General features: G+C 34.8%; 1 protein-coding gene across 9 annotated transcripts in view; it reads right to left on the bottom strand.

Annotated features, from left to right (window-relative positions):
* bru3 (CUGBP Elav-like family member bruno 3) overlaps nt 1-17,623 on the bottom strand; it is a 1,184,422-nt gene that overhangs the window by 1,144,924 nt on the left and 21,875 nt on the right. The gene's annotated exons all lie outside the window — the stretch shown is intronic.

The raw sequence follows: 17,623 nt of genomic DNA, 5'->3' as shown, positions 1-17,623 counted from the left end.
AAATTTGGCTCGCGTAGCTACAATGCTAATTCTACTCCCTGTGCAAAATTTCAACTAAATCGGAGCAAAAAATTGGCCTCTGTGGCCATATGAGTGTAAATCGGGCGAAAGCTATATATGGGAGCTATATCTAAATCTGAACCGATTTCAAACAAATTTGGCATCGGTGTAAAGTATTGGCCACTGTGTTATATGAGTGTAAATCGTTCGAACGATATATATGGGAGCTATATCTAAATCTGAACCGATTTCAAAAAAAATTTGGTACACTTGACTACACTACTAATTGTACTCCTGCAAAATTTCAACCAAATTGGGGCAAAACTCTGGCTTCTGGGACCGTATTAGTCCATATCGGGCTACAGGAGCTATATCTAAATCTGAACCGATTTCAATAAAATTTGGTACACTTGACTATAGTACTAATTGTTCTTCTTGTGCACAATTTTAAGCAAATTAGGGTAAAACTCTGGCTTCTGGGGCCATATAAGTGCATATCGGGCGAAATATATATATATGGGAGCTATATCTAAATCTGAACCGATTTCTTCCAAAATCAATAGGTTTCTATTCTGAGCCAAAACACATACTTGTGCCCAATTTGAAGTCTATTGGACTTAAACTGCAACCTAGACTTTGATAACAAAAATGTGTTCACGGACAGACGGACATGGTTATATTGACTCAGTAGCCCACCCTGAGCATTTTTGCCAAAGACACCATGTGTCTATCTCGTCTCCTTCTGGGTGTTGCAAACATATGCACTAACTTATAATACCCTGTTCCACAGTGTTGTGCAGGGTATAAAAATTAAATCATTGGCGCCATATCATGACCATTTTAACCATACAGTTGTTCATTCTTACTATTTTTGGGAATCGTACGAAAATTTTTATTTGTTTTAGTTCATATTGAACTTATGTGTACGGTCATTGAACTTTATTCTCACGTTTAGTTCATAAAATTTTTGAGACATACTTAAAAAAAAGTAAGATTTCATTAAGCTGTGGAAAATTTCGATAAAAATAATAAAATTTAACAACAAGCAAATAATTTTTTTTCCAATAAAAATAAGTTAAACTTAGCGTTAGTTTAACTACGGAAATTTTTTTCTGTGTATATAACAAAGTTTGTAAGAATCGCCCCAATTTTATTTTCAATATTTATTTTCATTCAATGAAAATATCTGGTCACCCTCTCCTCGAAAATATAAAATATGTACTCTGATAATTAAGCCAGACATTTTAATTAAATGCCAATTCTAATGAATGTCTCCCACTCCCCGACGAATTGTCGTCATAACATTGTTCCATTGGTCTGGTCTGGAATTCTTAGCGGCCCATACCAACTGGGTGCTTATTGTTAACATTTACTCATATTTTATTAATAATAAATATAATAATATTTTCTTCCTGTCTTTCTTCACCATTCACTCTCATGTAAATACTTGGGACAATTGCCTTGTTTTTATTTTCACGGCACAATTTCCTGCTTTTTATTTTCTTCTATAAACGTAGATTTTACTTGAACACATTACAATGTTCTTGTTATGTCTGTTATTATTGTTGTTGACATACAGACACAAGGGCGCTCACACAAACACATACACACACTCGATGTTAAGAAAAATAGGCCGGAGATTCGGAAACAATTGCACATACGTATGACAGTGAATACAAAGCCTTACAAGAGTAAATGAAAGCACGAGTTTAGTCATATGCAGGAGGCTTCGCTATAAGTGTGTGTGTGTGTGATTTTGTGTACGGGCACGCTTGTGGCTCTTAGGCTGATGAGTGTGATTGAGAATATGTCATTTGCTTGAGTGAATGATGCCGCCGGTGTAAGGTTTGGTTTGTATGTTTGAAGACCACGACGGTGTTAGAAATTTAGATGGTCCTATATTAGAGTTGACATTTTTATTACAATGCTAACGGCATTTAACAGTGACAACAGTTGCACCACCAACAACTGCTACAACTCCATCAATATACACGCATATGTAATTATGTATGTAGGTAACATTGTTGTTGCTGTTGCAGTGTGTCTTCATTATTCTCTCCTGGTGAGTTTTATGATTATTAGTGGTGAAATACAGCGAGAGGTTACTACCAAAAAAAAAAAGAAAAACGTTCAAATACTTTTAGTTAAGATGTACGTAGTAGAGACTCTGGCTATGATGACGATGGTGGTGGAATTGGTTGTTGTTGAGGTGGTAGTGGTGGTTGTGGTGCTTAAAGTATGTGAAAATCATGTGGTTTTAGTTAAAGTTACCCTTGAGATGTGTGTCCTCTATTTTGTTTTGTTATGAATATTCGCAACGATAATAAACATAATGTGAGTAAAGTTGATATGAACATGGATAAATCAATGGCCCATTGAAGGGCATTAGATGTTCATTATTGTTAGAAAATTGAGCATATTAGCAAGTTGCCAATATCATCAAGTTATGGAAATTTTGTTCTTTGCTACTTTCTTTCCTTTAAATTCAAATTTCAGAGGGATGATTATGAGAATAGGAAGTGATATAGATGCGTAAAAGGAAAATAATATAATAGGTTAGGTTAGGTTAGGTGGCAGCCCGATGTATCCGACTCACTTAGACTATTCAGTCCATTGTGATACCACATTGGTGAACTTCTCTCTTATCACTGAGTGCTGCCCGATTCCATGTTAAGCTCAATGACAAGGGACCTCCTTTTTATAGCCGAGTCCGAACGGCGTTCCACATTGCAGTGAAACCACTTAGAGAAGCTTTGAAACCCTCAGAAATGTCACCAGCATTACTGAGGTGGGATAATCCACCGCTGAAAAACTTTTTTGGTGTTCGGTCGAAGCAGGAATCGAACCCACGACCTTGTGTATGCAAGGCGGGCATGCTAACCATTGCACCACGGTGGCTCCCAAGGATATATTAAGAACATCTCATATAAGAAACACCGCATATAAGAAAGTTAGCAAAATACCTTTCCGGAATATGGATAACATACAAAATTCTACTAAAGATCGTAATCGGCAATCGATTTGCTTTGCGTTGAAAATGGCAAGGTATCTTCAACTATTGGTTGAGTTGATTGACATTTTTTTAGATTTAGGAAAAATATAAATCCCTCGCAACATACAAAGATTCCCGGCGAACACAACGTTTTTCTTTGTGCCCTGTTTTATCTCTCTTCAATTGTTGTTATTATTAGTTCTCCAGCAAAATTGGACAGTACTAAAAACAAGTATATACGGCCGTAAGTTCGGCACGGCCGAAGCTTATGTAGAAACCGAATTACTTGGGTTGCAGTAAACCTTGCCGATTGCAAGGTATCTTAAAACTTCCTAACACCGTCTTCTAAATTGCAAGGTAGTCCATACGTAGTATATATTAAACTAAAAAAGGCCGCTTAAATACGTATATTGTTAAGTTTGACAAAATTTTGTATAGAAATAAAATTTTGATAAAAGTTTCTATAGAAATACAATTTTGACAAAATAAAATTTTGACAACATTTTCTATAGACATAAAATTTTGACAAAATTTTCTATAGAAATAAAATTTTGACAAAATTTTCTATAGATATAAAATTTGGAAAAATTTTCCATAGTAATAACATTTTGACAAAATTTTCTATAATAATAAAATTTTGACAAAATTTTCTATAGTAATAAAATTTTGACAAAATTTTCTATAGAAATAAAATTTTGGTAGATTATTTTTGGGGATCGGCTATATATAACTATATACCGATATGGTCCAACTTTGGCATGGTTGTTAGCGGCCATATACTAGCGCAATGTACTACATTTCACCACGTACCAAATTTCAACCGGATCGGATGAATTTTGCTCCTCCAAGAGGCTCCCCAGGTCAAATCTGGGGATCGGTTTATATGGGGGCTACATATAAGTATGGACCGATGTGGACCAATTTTTGCATGATTATTAGAGACCATATACTAACACCACGTACCAAATTTCAACTGGATCGGGTGAATTTTGCTCTTCCAAGGGGCTCCGGAGTCAAATCTGGGGATCGGTTTAAATGGGGGCTACATATAATTATGGACCGATATGGACCAATTCCTGCATGGTTGTTAGAGACCGTATACTTACACCACGTACCAAATTTCACCCGAATCGGATGAATTTTGCTCATCCATGAGGCTCCGGAGGTCAAATCTGGGGATCGGTTTATATGGGGGCTATATACAATTATGGACCGATGTGGACCAATTTTTGCAGGGTTGTTAGAGACCATATACTCAAACCAGGTAACAAATTTCAGCCGGTTCGGATGAAACGTGCTTCTCTTAGAGGGTCCGCAACCAAATCTGGGGATCGGTTTATATGGGAGCTATATATAATTATGGACCGATATGGACCAATTTTTGCATGGTTCTTAGATACCATATACTAACACCACGTACCAAATTTCACTCGAATCGGATGAATTTTGCTCATCCATGAGGCTCCGGAGGTCAAATCTGGGGATCGGTTTATACGGATCTATATATAATTATGGACCGATGTGGACCAATTTTTGCAGGGTTGTTAGAGACCATATACTCAAACCAGGTAACAAATTTCAGCCGGTTCGGATGAAACTTGCTTCTCTTAGAGGGTCCGCAACCAAATCTGGGGATCGGTTTATATGGGAGCTATATATAATTATGGACCGATATGGACCAATTTTTGCATGGTTGTTAGGGACCATATACTAATGCCACGTACCGAATTTCAGCCGGATCGGATGAAATTTGCTTCTCTTAGAGGGTCCGCAAACCAAATCTGGGGATCGGTTTATATGGGAACTATATATAATTATGGACCGATATGGACCAATTTTTGCACGGTTCTTAGAGACCATATACTAACACCACGTACCAAATTTCAAACGGGTCGGATGAATTTTGCTCCTCTAAGAGGCTCCGGAGCTCAAATCTGGGAATCAGTTTATATGGGGGCTATATATAATTATGAACCGATATGGACCAATGTTTGCGTGGTTATTAGAGGCCATATAGTAACACCATGTGCCATATTTCAGCCAAATCGGAAGAAATTTGCTTCTCTTAGAGTCCCCGCAAGCCAAATCTGGGGGTCCGTTTATATGGGGCTATACGTAAAAGTGGACTGATATGGCCCAGTTGCAATACCATCCGACCTACATCAATAACAACTACTTGTGCCAATTTTGAAGTCAATAGCTTGTTTCGTTCGGAAGTTAGCGTGATTTCAACAGACGGATGGACGGACGGACATGCTTAGATCGACTCAGAAGTTCACCACGACCCAGTCTTAGAGCAATATTTCGACGTGTTACAAACGGAATGACAAAGTTAATATACCCCCCATCCTATGGTGGAGGGTATAAAAAAGTAACAAATTGAACTCTCTAGTTCACTAAAGCTAAATTAACTCTATTTTATTTCATGGAATTATTATGTTTGGAGAAAGTTTCCTTTGCTCCAAATTTTTTTTTGCGTTCGTCAAAGAACTTGAACTTCGTAAAGTACTAAAGGCATTCTTTTTTTTCAAATTTTATTAAACAAATGATTTTTAATTATGTCTAATACATTTGTCGAAAAATATGTACATATTTTTGTGACATCGGTATGAGTTTAGTGTTTGTAATACTGTTTAGTTAAAATTTTCTAAAATTATCCAAAATTATTCTTTCTGGTGGGTTCACTGTTTTTTTCACTGTACTTATTTTTAATATAATTTTCACAAACAGAAGAGCCTCCTTAAAGGCTAGACGCACCCTTCAATCATCTCTGAAAATTTCAACAAAATCGGAGAACGTTGGTTCACTTTTCAAAAAGTCGAGCAAGGGGGAAGGACACACTTCCCTATCCAAATTTTAAAAAATCAAGTACCCCATATCAACTTCATAACCTCCTCCAACGTCCTCTGTAAATTATAACGTAAATCGGAAAAGTTTAGTATTTTCACTGTATGTACTTGAAAAAAAGAGTCGGGCAAAGGGGACATTGAAAATCTCAAGCATACTTTTTTTGTTATTCCGTTTGGAAAACATCGAAATATTGGTCTCAGACCCCTAAAGTTCGCGGTTAATCTCTGACTCGATCTAGTGATAACTACGGATGGTATAACAATTGGGCCTATTGACCTCGTAGTGCAAAAAATTATCAATATAGGTTCATAATTATATATAGCCCTCATAAAAAACAATCCCCTGATTTGATTTCCAAAGCCTCTTTAAGGAGCATATATCCTCTGATCCGGTTATAATTTGGTACATGCTGTTTGTATATGCACAGAAAAAAATATCACCAAAATATTTCCAATTAAAAAGTTAATTGAAGTTGAAAATTTTTTCAATTAATAAATTAATTGATACAATTAACTTTTTAATCATGATAGAAAATTAAGTTAATTAAGTCAATGATTGAACATTTAAAAAAATTTTAATTAAAAAATTAATTGATACAATTAACTTTTTAATCAAATTCGGAAGACTAATTCAGTTAAAAAAAGTGCTGATTTTTTTTAATTTTTAATGAAAAATGTATTTCAACCAATCATTTGTTAATCCAAATAAAAACTTTAAGCCATTTCAGAAAGTAATTAAAAATAATTACCTTTTTTAATTAATAAATTATTTGAGTTTTGCAATCAACATCAATTAAATTTTTAATTGAATCAATTAAAAAATTAATTGAAATTTGCTGAAAAAATCAATTAATTTTTTAATCAAGAATTTTTTCTATGCCCAATTAAAACTGTGATTGATACTATCATTTTCGTGATTGAAGACATTTCAATTAAAAAATTAATTGGATCAATTAATTTGGTGATTGAATCAGAAAAAAATTTTTTTGTGTGTGCCCTCATTGAATACATACGTATTTAATCGACATTTCTTTTGTCTACGATATATCCCGCATGGACTAACTTACAATTAAGAAGATGATGTTAAGAAGTTTTAAGATGCCTTGCCATTGGGCGCAACCCAAGTAATTTAATTGTTGATGACCATCTTTAGTAGAAGTTTCTGCGCAATCCATGGTGGAGGGCACATAAGATTCGACCTGGCCGAACGTACGACCATATATACTTGTTTCAGTTTAGTTTAATTTTCGCACTTGATAGTTCATTTTTCCCATACAACAGTTTACTCTTCTTTTCTCGGTATAAAAGCAAATCCTTCTTAAATCCAATACAACGCGTTCTTTTTGTTAAATCCTTAAATTTTTATACCCTCCACCATAGGATGGGGGTATATTAACTTTGTCATTCCGTTTGTAACACATCGAAATATTGCTCTAAGACCCCATAAAGTATATATATTCTGGGTCGTGGCGAAATTCTGAGTCGATCTGAGCATGTTCGTCCGTCCGTCCGTCCGTCCGTCTGTTGAAATCACGCTAACTTCCGAACGAAACAAGCTATCGACTTGCAACTTGGCACAAGTAGTTGTTATTGATGTAGGTCAGATGGTATTGCAAATGGGCCATATCGATCCACTTTTACGTATAGCCCCCATATAAACGGACCCCCAAATTTGGCTTGCGATTGCTCTGAGAGAAGCAAATTTCATCCGATCCGGCTGAAATTTGGTACATGGTGTTAGTATATGGTCTCTAACAACCATGCAAATATTGGTCCACATCGGTCAATAATTATATATAGCCCCCATATAAACCGATCCCCCGATTTGGCTTGCGAGGCCTCTAAGAGAAACAAATTTTATCCGAACCGGCTGAAATTTGGTACATGGTGTTAGTATATGGTCTCTAACAACCATGCAAATATTGGTCCACATCGGTCAATAATTATATATAGCCCCCATATAAACCGATCCCCCGATTTGGCTTGCGAGGCCTCTAAGAGAAACAAATTTTATCCGAACCGGCTGAAATTTGGTACATGGTGTTAGTATATGGTCTCTAACAACCATGCAAATATTGGTCCACATCGGTCAATAATTATATATAGCCCCCATATAAACCGATCCCCCGATTTGGCTTGCGAGGCCTCTAAGAGAAACAAATTTTATCCGAACCGGCTGAAATTTGGTACATGGTGTTAGTATATGGTCTCTAACAACCATGCAAATATTGGTCCACATCGGTCAATAATTATATATAGCCCCCATATAAACCGATCCCCCGATTTGGCTTGCGAGGCCTCTAAGAGAAGCAAATTTTATACGATCCGGCTGAAATTTGGTACATAGTGTTAGTATATGGTCTCTAACAACCATGCAAAAATTGGTCCACATCGGTCCATAATTATATATAGCCCCCATATAAACCGATCCCCAGATTTGGCTTGCAGAGCCTCTAAGAGAAACAAATTTCATCCGATCCGGCTGAAATTTGGTACATGATGTTAGTATATGGTCTCTTATGACCATGCAACAATTGGTCTATATCGGTCTATAATTATATATAGCCCCCATATAAACCGATCACCAGATTTGAACTTTTAGAGGAGCAAAATTCATCCGATCCGGTTGAAATTTGGTAAGTGGTGTTAGTATATGGTCTCTAACAACCATGCAAAAATTGGTCCATATCGGTCTATAATTATATATAGCCCCCATATAAACCGATTCCCAGATTTGGTTTGCGGATCCTCTAAGAGAAGCAAATTTCATCCGATCCGGCTGAAATTTGGTACATGATGTTGGTATATGGTATCAAACAACCATGCAGAAATTGGTCCACATCGGTCCATAATTATATATAGCCCCCATATAAACCGATCACCAGATTTGAACTTTTAGAGGAGCAAAATTCATCCGATCCGGTTGAAATTTGGTAAGTGGTGTTAGTATATGGTCTCTAACAACCACGCAAAAATTGGTCCATATCGGTCTATAATTATATATAGCCCCCATATAAACAGATTCCCAGATTTGGTTTGCGGATCCTCTAAGAGAAGAAAATTTCATCCGATCCGGTTGAAATTTGGTAAGTGGTGTTAGTATATGGTCTCTAACAACCATGCAAAAATTGGTCCATATCGGTCTATAATTATATAGCCCCCATATAAACCGATTCCCAGATTTGGTTTGCGGATCCTCTACACTGAAAAAAATATTGTCGTGCGGTCAAAGATTTCATGTCTTTAAAATACAAATGCAAATTTTGCTTACCATAGAAGACGCATTTATCCAATATAAAGTTGTTTTCCTTGTCCAAAAGTCGATAAACTTTTCAATGAAGTCGTACTGTCCTTATAATTAAGCGATTTGACTTAAAAATGGGTATCGTAACATGAAAGAAAAAAATTTTTGGCTAAGGTCAACTTGACTTTAATAACTCAGAAAAAATTATTTACATCTAATGAAATGGTCTTTAAATTTGTTGCCTTTTTGCATTTTGACTACAAAGCAAAAAATCGTTCAAATATAGGACATATTTTTCAACACTTCATTTTAAAGACGTTTATTACTTGAAATATATCATAATTTCTACTGGAAGAAAAGTCTTAATTTGGAAAATAAAGTTGTCGTTAACTCGTTTTTAAAGGACTTTGATAGCATATGAAGAAAAAAAGCTGAAAATGTGAAGAATTAAAATTTGCTTCCTAGAATCAAGTACACAAAACTCACATTTAAAAGAGAATTGTGTCTTAAAAGTATCCTTACTTGTATGCTCCGCTTCTTTGGCTCGGAATCAATACCAAAATTTTTAAAGTAAAGACAAAATCTTTGGAACCGGGTATGCTTTTTTTTCAGTGTAAGAGAAGCAAATTTCATCCGAACCGGCTGAAATTTGGTACATGGTATTAGTTGTAGTCTCTAAGAACCATTCAAAAATCGGTCCATATCAGTCCATAATTATATATAGTCCCTATATAAACCGATCCCCAGATTTGAACTCCGGAGCCACTTGGACGAGCAAAATTCATCCGATCCGGTTGAAATTTGCAACGTGGTGTTAATATATGGCCGCTCATAACCATGGCAATAATGGCAGCTAATAACCATGTTATATATAGCCGATCCCCAATCACACAAAAATTGGTCCATATCGGTTCATAATCATGCTTGCCACTCGAGCAAAAATAATCTAGCAAAATTTTATTTCTATCGAAAATTTTGTCAAAATTTTATTTCTATAGAAAATTTTGTCAAAATTTTATTTCTATAGAAAATTTTGTCGAAATTTTATTCCTATAGAAAATTTTGGCAAAATTTTATTTCTTTAGAAAATTTTGTCCAAATTTTACTTCTATAGAAAATGTCAAAATTTTATTTGGCAAAATTTTATTTCTATAGAAAATTTTGTCAAACTTAATTATATACGTATTTAATCGGCCAGTTTAAGTTTAATATATACCACGTATGGACTACGTGGTATATATTACGGTATTAGGAAATTTTAAGATACCTTGTCATCGGCAAAAGTTACCGCAACCCAAGTAATTCGATTGTGGATGACAGTCTTCAGTAGAAGTTTCTACGCAATCCATGGTGGAGGGTACATAAGCTTCGGCCTGGCCGAACTGACGGCCGTATATACTTGTTCTATTTCACCTTTTTTGTAACGCTTTATTCTTCCCTCTACTTCCTCAAAATGTCTACGTTCTATCATTTAAATTTTTCTTTGCACAAAAAAAAGGATGTTGCTTCAAATGTTTGTTTAGATGTTTTTGTGTTTGTTTTTTCTATTCTTTTCCAATATGTAAGGAAAAAAACAAAAAAATTTTAAATTCAGATACGAAAAACAACGACATATGAAAATGGATATAAACCCTTATTAATATATGTTAACGACTTTGTTCCAATTTGGATGTTTCATTTTTTTTTTTTTTTGGTTTCTTAGCACTCTTAGCCCTTACACACGAAAAACAATCTTCAGTCAGGAGAAATTCCAAGAAACAAACAATGGTAACATGCAACAGAACAACAACAGCAAAAGATTTTTAACAAGACAGCAGTCACACAGATCGTTGTTGGGATTTTTCTGTGTGGGTTTAGAAGGAAAAAAATTTTCAGTGATGTTCATAGCCATAGCCTGGCTGACAGTAGTAAGGATGTTTGGCAAAAACAAGGGGATAACCCTCAACAGCAACAACAATAATTATAATAGAGAGAAAAATGTGAAATCTATAAGAAAAACAGCAACAACAACAGAAACATAAGAAGAAGAAAAAGAAGAAAATTTTCTAATAACATTGGCATGAATGAAAATTGTTCATGCCGATTCTAATGGGGTTGGGGGGTGGGTGTTGGGTAAAAGGAAGAAGGCAAGACACACCATAGATGACACCAGTTTTTTTGAAAAGTATTGGTGGTGGTTTGTTCATAATAAAATCCAGCAAATATGTATGTCACCGATTTAGACGAAAAATTCGAACACTCATAAGGGAACTTAAAGCCATGCCATGCCTACAGACACACACTCGCACATAGACCCACCACTTACCCTAAGAACATCCCTTAATGCTGTTTAGTGGGACAAAGAGAGTGTCTACACACAAGCACGGGAAAAATCTGACTACATACGCAGAAAAATCGACAGAAGGCAAGCAAAGAAGACATAAAGATGAACAGGAGAATGAAAACGAAAGAATCAAAAAAAAAAAAAACAAAATAAAATGAAATGAAATGAAAACATCGACCCACTAATATAATCTGTGTGGGAGCAGTAAGAAGAGACAAGTATATACGGCCAAAAGTTCGGTCAGGCCGAATCATATGTAGCCTACGCCATGAAGAGCATCCAAATTTATACAAAAAATTGTCATCCAGTATCGAATTACTTGGGTTGTGGTAACAGTTGGCGCTATGTATATGGGTCCCATGAAAATGAGCCTCAAAACCTAACATAAAGTAGGACGCCAAAAACTTATGTGGAAACAAAATTTGGCAAAATTTTCTAAAGAAATAAAATTTCGGCAGAAATAAAATTTTGATAAAATTTCTATAAAATTAAAATTTTGAAAAAAAAATTTCAATAGAAATAAAATGTTGATAAAATTTTCTATAGAAATGAAATTTTGACAAAACTTTCTATAGAAATAAAATTTTCTATAGAAACAAAAATTGTCGGCAAAATGTTCCATAGAAAAACAAGTAAGTAAAGTCTAAAGTCGGGCGGGGCCGACTATATTATACCCTTCACCCCTATGTAGGCCAAAATTTGTGTTACCATCTCAACTATTTCACATTTGCTGGAAGCTATATAAAGGAGACAAATTTTTTACTTCTACAAAATCTCTAGAATTAAAATTTAAATCGGCTAACGCTATCCAGTTATAATTGGAGGAAACTTCCATTGAAAATGGGTCTAAAATGTGTAACAGTCTACCATATTTCCCCAAATCTGGTGTACGTATATATGGGAGCTATATATAATCTGAACCGATTTTGACTAAATTTGACATGTATAGTTAGAATAATAATTCTGCTATCTATGCGAAATTTCACGTAAATGGGAGTATAACTTTGGCCCCCCTGGTCATATGAGTGCAAATCGGACGGAATATATATATGGGAGCCATATCTAAATCTGAACCGATTTCAACCAAATTTGGCACAATTATCGCTACTACTAAACGTACTCCTAGTGCGAAATTTGAAGCAAATCACGGCAAAACCCTGGATTTCGATGCAACATAAGTTCAAATCGGACGAAAGTGATATATGGGAGCTATATCTAAATCTGAATCGATTTTGACCATATTTGGCACATACAATAGTATCGTTAAAAGTACCGCTTGTGCAAAATTTGAAGTAAGTCAGGGCAAAACTCTGGCTTTTTCAGACCATATAATTCCAAATCGGGCGAAAGATATATATGTGAGTATATATCTGAACCGATTTTAACAAAATTTGACACACTTAACGATACTATTAAACGTACCCCTTGGGCAAAATTTGAAGCAAATCACGGCAAAACTCTGGCTTTTGTGGCCATATAAGTTCAAATCGGATGAAAGATATATATGGGAGCTATATCTAAATTTGAACCGATTTCAATCAAATTTACCAAGCATTGGTAGAATGTCAATTCTACCCTCTGTGCAAAATTTCACGAAGATCGGTAGTAAACTTTGGCCTCTGTGGTCATATGAGTCTAAATTGGACGAAAGATATATATGGGAGCTATATCTAAATCTGAACCGATTTGGCTGATATCTTGCAAGATTTTCGAGATGCATAAAATATTTGGATGTGCGGTATTTCAAGAAAATCGGTTGATAAACACGCTAACTATGACCAAATCGGGAATAAATATATATGGCAGCTATATCTAAATCTGAACCGATTTTTTTCAAAACCAATAGCGATTGTATCTGTCCCAAGAAACGGCCCTATGCCAAATTTCAGGACGATCGGACTTAAATTGCGAGCTGTACTTTGTGCACAAAATTACATATAAAGACAGACGGACGGACAGACAGACAGACAGACGGACATCGCTAAATCGACTCAGAATTTAATTCTAAGCCGATCGGTATATTAAAAGATGGGTCTATGACCACTATTTCTTGGCTTTACATACAAATGCACAAACTTATTATACCCTGTACCACAGTAGTGGTGAAGGGTATAAAAATTATAAAATGTTCAATTAAAATAAAATTTTGAAAAAAAATTTCTGGAAAAATTAAATTTTGACAACAATTGCTACAGATTTGGACAAAATTTTCTATAGAAATAAAATTTTGACTAAGTTTTATTTGGAAATAAACTTTGACAAAATTTTCTTTAAAAATTAAATTTTGACATAATTTTGAGAAAATCTTCTATAGCAATAAAAATATGATAAAATCTTCTATAGAAATAAAAGTTTGATAAAATTTTCTATAGAAATAGAATTTTGATAAAACTTTCTGTAGCAATAAAATTTTTTTTATTGAAATAAAATTTTCTGCAGATATAACATTTTGACAAATTTTTCTATAGACATACAATCTTGGCAAAATTTTCTCTATATATAAAAATTTGATACAATTTTCTATAGAAATAAAATGTTGACTTTTCTATAGTAATAAAATTTATTACAAAATTTTCTATTGGAACAAAATTTAACAAAATTTCCAATAGAAATAAAATTTTGACAAAATTTAATAAAATGAAATTTGACAAAATTTTCAATAGAAATAAAATTTTGACCAAATGCCCAATAAAAATTTTATCTATAAATAAAATTTTGAAAAAAATGTTCTATAGACATAACATTTTGTCAACATTTTCTATAGAAATAAAATGTGACAACATTTTCTATAGAAATAAAATTTTGACAGAAGTTTCTATAGAAATAAAATTTTGACTGAAGTTTCTATAGAAATAACATTTTGACATAAGTTTCTATAGAAATAAAATTTTGACCGAAGCACTAATTGGCAGGCAACACATGAATGGTGGGCTAAGACAATGAACATTTGAAATCCGAACCGTGAGACCATTTCAGAGCGCTGTTAAATTGGAAAAGTATCTGCAATTTTTCCGTGATAGTCAACGAAACATATTGTTTGCATTTGATTTTTATACCCTGCGCCACACTGTGGAACAGGGTATTATAAGTTAGTGCATATGTTTGCAACACCCAGAAGGAGACGAGATAGACACATGGTGTCTTTGGCAAAAATGCTCAGGGTGGGCTAATGAGTCGATATAGCCATGTCCGTCTGTCCGTCTGTCTGTCTGTGAACAAATTTTTGTAATCAAAGTCTAGGTCGCAGTTTTAGTCCAATTGACTTAAAATTTGGCAAAAGTTTCTGCTTTGGGTTAGAATAGAACTCTATTGATTTTGGAAGAAATCGGTTCAGATTTAGATACAGCTCCCATATATATATTTCGCCCGATATGGACTTATATGGCCCCAGAAGCCAGAGTTTTACCCTAATTTGCTTAAAATTTTGCACAAGAAGAACAATTAGTACTATAGTCAAGTGTGCCAAATTTTATTGAAATCGGTTCAGATTTAGATATAGCTTCCATATATATCTTTCGCCCGATATGGACTAATACGGTCCCAGAAGCTAGAGTTTTACCCCAATTTGGTTGAAATTTTGTACTAGGAGTACAACTAGTAGTGTAGCCAAGTATGCCAAATTTTATTGAAATCGGTTCAGATTTATATATAGCTCCCATATATATCGTTCGCCCTATTTACACTCATATGACCACAGTGGCCAATCTTTTTCTCCGATTTAATTGAAATTTTGCACAGGGAGTAGAATTAGCATTGTTGATATGCGTGCCAAATTTGGTTGAAATCGGTTCAGATTTAGATATAGCTCCCATATATAGCTTTCGGCCGATTTACACTCATATGGCCACAGAGGCCAATTTTTTGCTTCGATTTAGTAGAAGTTTTGCACAGGGAGTACAATTAGCATTGTAGATATGCGTGCCAAATTTGGTTGAAATCGGTTCAGATTTAGATATAGCTCCCATATATAGCTTTCGGCCGATTTACACTCATATGGCCACAGAGGCCAATTTTTAGCTCGGATTTAGTTAAAATTTTGCACAGGAAGTAGTATTTGCATTGTTGCTATGCGTGCCAAATTTGATTGAAATCGGTTCAGATTTAGATATAGCTCCCCTATATAGCTTTCGCCCGATTTACACTCATATGACCACAGAGTCCAATTTTTAACTCCGATTTAGTTGAAATTTTGCACAGGGTGTAGAATTAGCATTGTAGCTATGCGTGCCAAATTTGGTTGAAATCGGTTCAGATTTAGATATAGCTCCCATATATAGCTTTCGGCCGATTTACACTCATATGACCACAGAGGCCAATTTTTAACTCCGATTTAGTTGAAATTTTGCACAGGGTGTAGAGTTAGCATTGTAGATATGCGTGCCAAATTTGGTTGAAATCGGTTCAGATTTAGATATAGCTCCCATATATAGCTTTCGCCCGATTTACACTCATATGACCACAGAGGCCAATTTTTAACTCCGATTTAGTTGAAATTTTGCACAGGGTATAGAATTAGCATTGTAGCTATGCGTGCCAAATTTGGTTGAAATCGGTTCAGATTTATATATAACTCCCATATATAGCTTTCGGCCGATTTACACTCATATGACCACAGAGGCCAATTTTTAACTCCGATTTAGTTGAAATTTTGCACAGGGAGTAGAAGTAGCATTGTAGCTATGCGTGCCAAATTTGGTTGAAATCGGCTAAGATTTAGATATAGCTCCCATATATATGTTTTTCTGATTTCGACAAAAATGGTCAAAATACCAACATTTTCGTTGTAAAATCGCCACTGCTTAGTCGAAAAGTTGTAAAAATGACTCTATTTTTCCTAAACTTCGAATACATATTTATCGAGCGATAAACAATAAATAAATTTTTGCGAAGCTTCCCTAAAATTGCTTCAGATTTAAATGTTTCCCATATTTTTTTACTAAAATCGTGTTCCACCCTAGTCCATTAGCCAACTTAAATTTTGAGTCTATAGATTTTGTAAAAGTCTACCAAATTCTGTCCAAATCGAGTGATATTTAAATGTATGTATGTGGGACAAACCTTTATATATAGCCCCCAACACATTTGACGGATGTGATATGGTATCGAAAATTTAGATCTACAAAGTGGTGCAGGGTATAATATAGTCGGCCCAGCCCGACTTTAGACTTTCCTTACTTGGTTTTTACTAACATTGCGTTCCACCCTAGTGCATTAGCCGACTTAAATATTGGGTCTATCAAATTCTGTCCAGATCGAGTGATATCTAAATGTATGTATTTGGGACAAACCTTTATATAACATATAACACCCAACACATTTGACGGATGTGATATGGTATCGAAAATTTAGATCTTCAAAGTGGTGCAGGGTATAACATAGTCGGCCCCGCCCGACTTTAGACTTTCCTTACTTGTTTTTATATGATTTTTTTCCAAACTTATGATATTCATTCCCTTGACCCTGGACGCGGCATTATATTGTGGTAAAATGTACTTTTTAAGCGGGTAAACAATTTGGTGTTACAAAAGACGGAAAAGGAAGTCTGGAAGATTTAATTTGGAGCCCCCAATGTGTCAAGCATATCAAGACTAAGTTGAAACATAAATCACCATAGTCTAATGTCTAATGTCTAATACCTAATACTTATATGCTCTACCAATAAAATGACATTGTCACAATATCCTTTCTATAGTGGAGAGCATTACTAAACCTAAAAAAATACTAAACTCTAGGAAAAGGGACTTTCTACAAAATTCTCTCTCTCTCTCCCATCCCCCATCGCCACCCACTAAACGAAAATTGTTTTAAAATTTCTCACAAATGCTTTGTTGAAAGCCCCCAAAAATATGCTTTAATTTTGTCAATGAAAGTTGAAATTTTGTGGGGTGTGCGTAAGCAATGTGTTCGTAATATTAAAAAACTATGATTGACACATTTTCCTTTACAGCCACATATTTGACAACGACAATATCTGGACCCTCTTTTGCCCTAACAAATACTCACAAACATTCAAACATAAGCACACACACACAAACACATTAGCAAAGATGAAAAAACAAGCAGTAGTTTGGGTAAGTATTTGATTTTTATCTTTAGCCAGACATCGACTATGAAGCCTAGTGATGGACATATTGTAGAGTCAGCATTTTCGAAAATATATCCCAAAAACATGGTGGCCAGCCGAAGTGGCAATGAGGCAAAAAAAAAAAAACAAA

This window comes from Haematobia irritans, chromosome 4 (assembly GCF_050003625.1).
Source record: "Haematobia irritans isolate KBUSLIRL chromosome 4, ASM5000362v1, whole genome shotgun sequence".
NCBI lineage: Eukaryota > Metazoa > Arthropoda > Insecta > Diptera > Muscidae > Haematobia > Haematobia irritans.
This window is presented reverse-complemented; position numbering and strand designations above follow the sequence as displayed.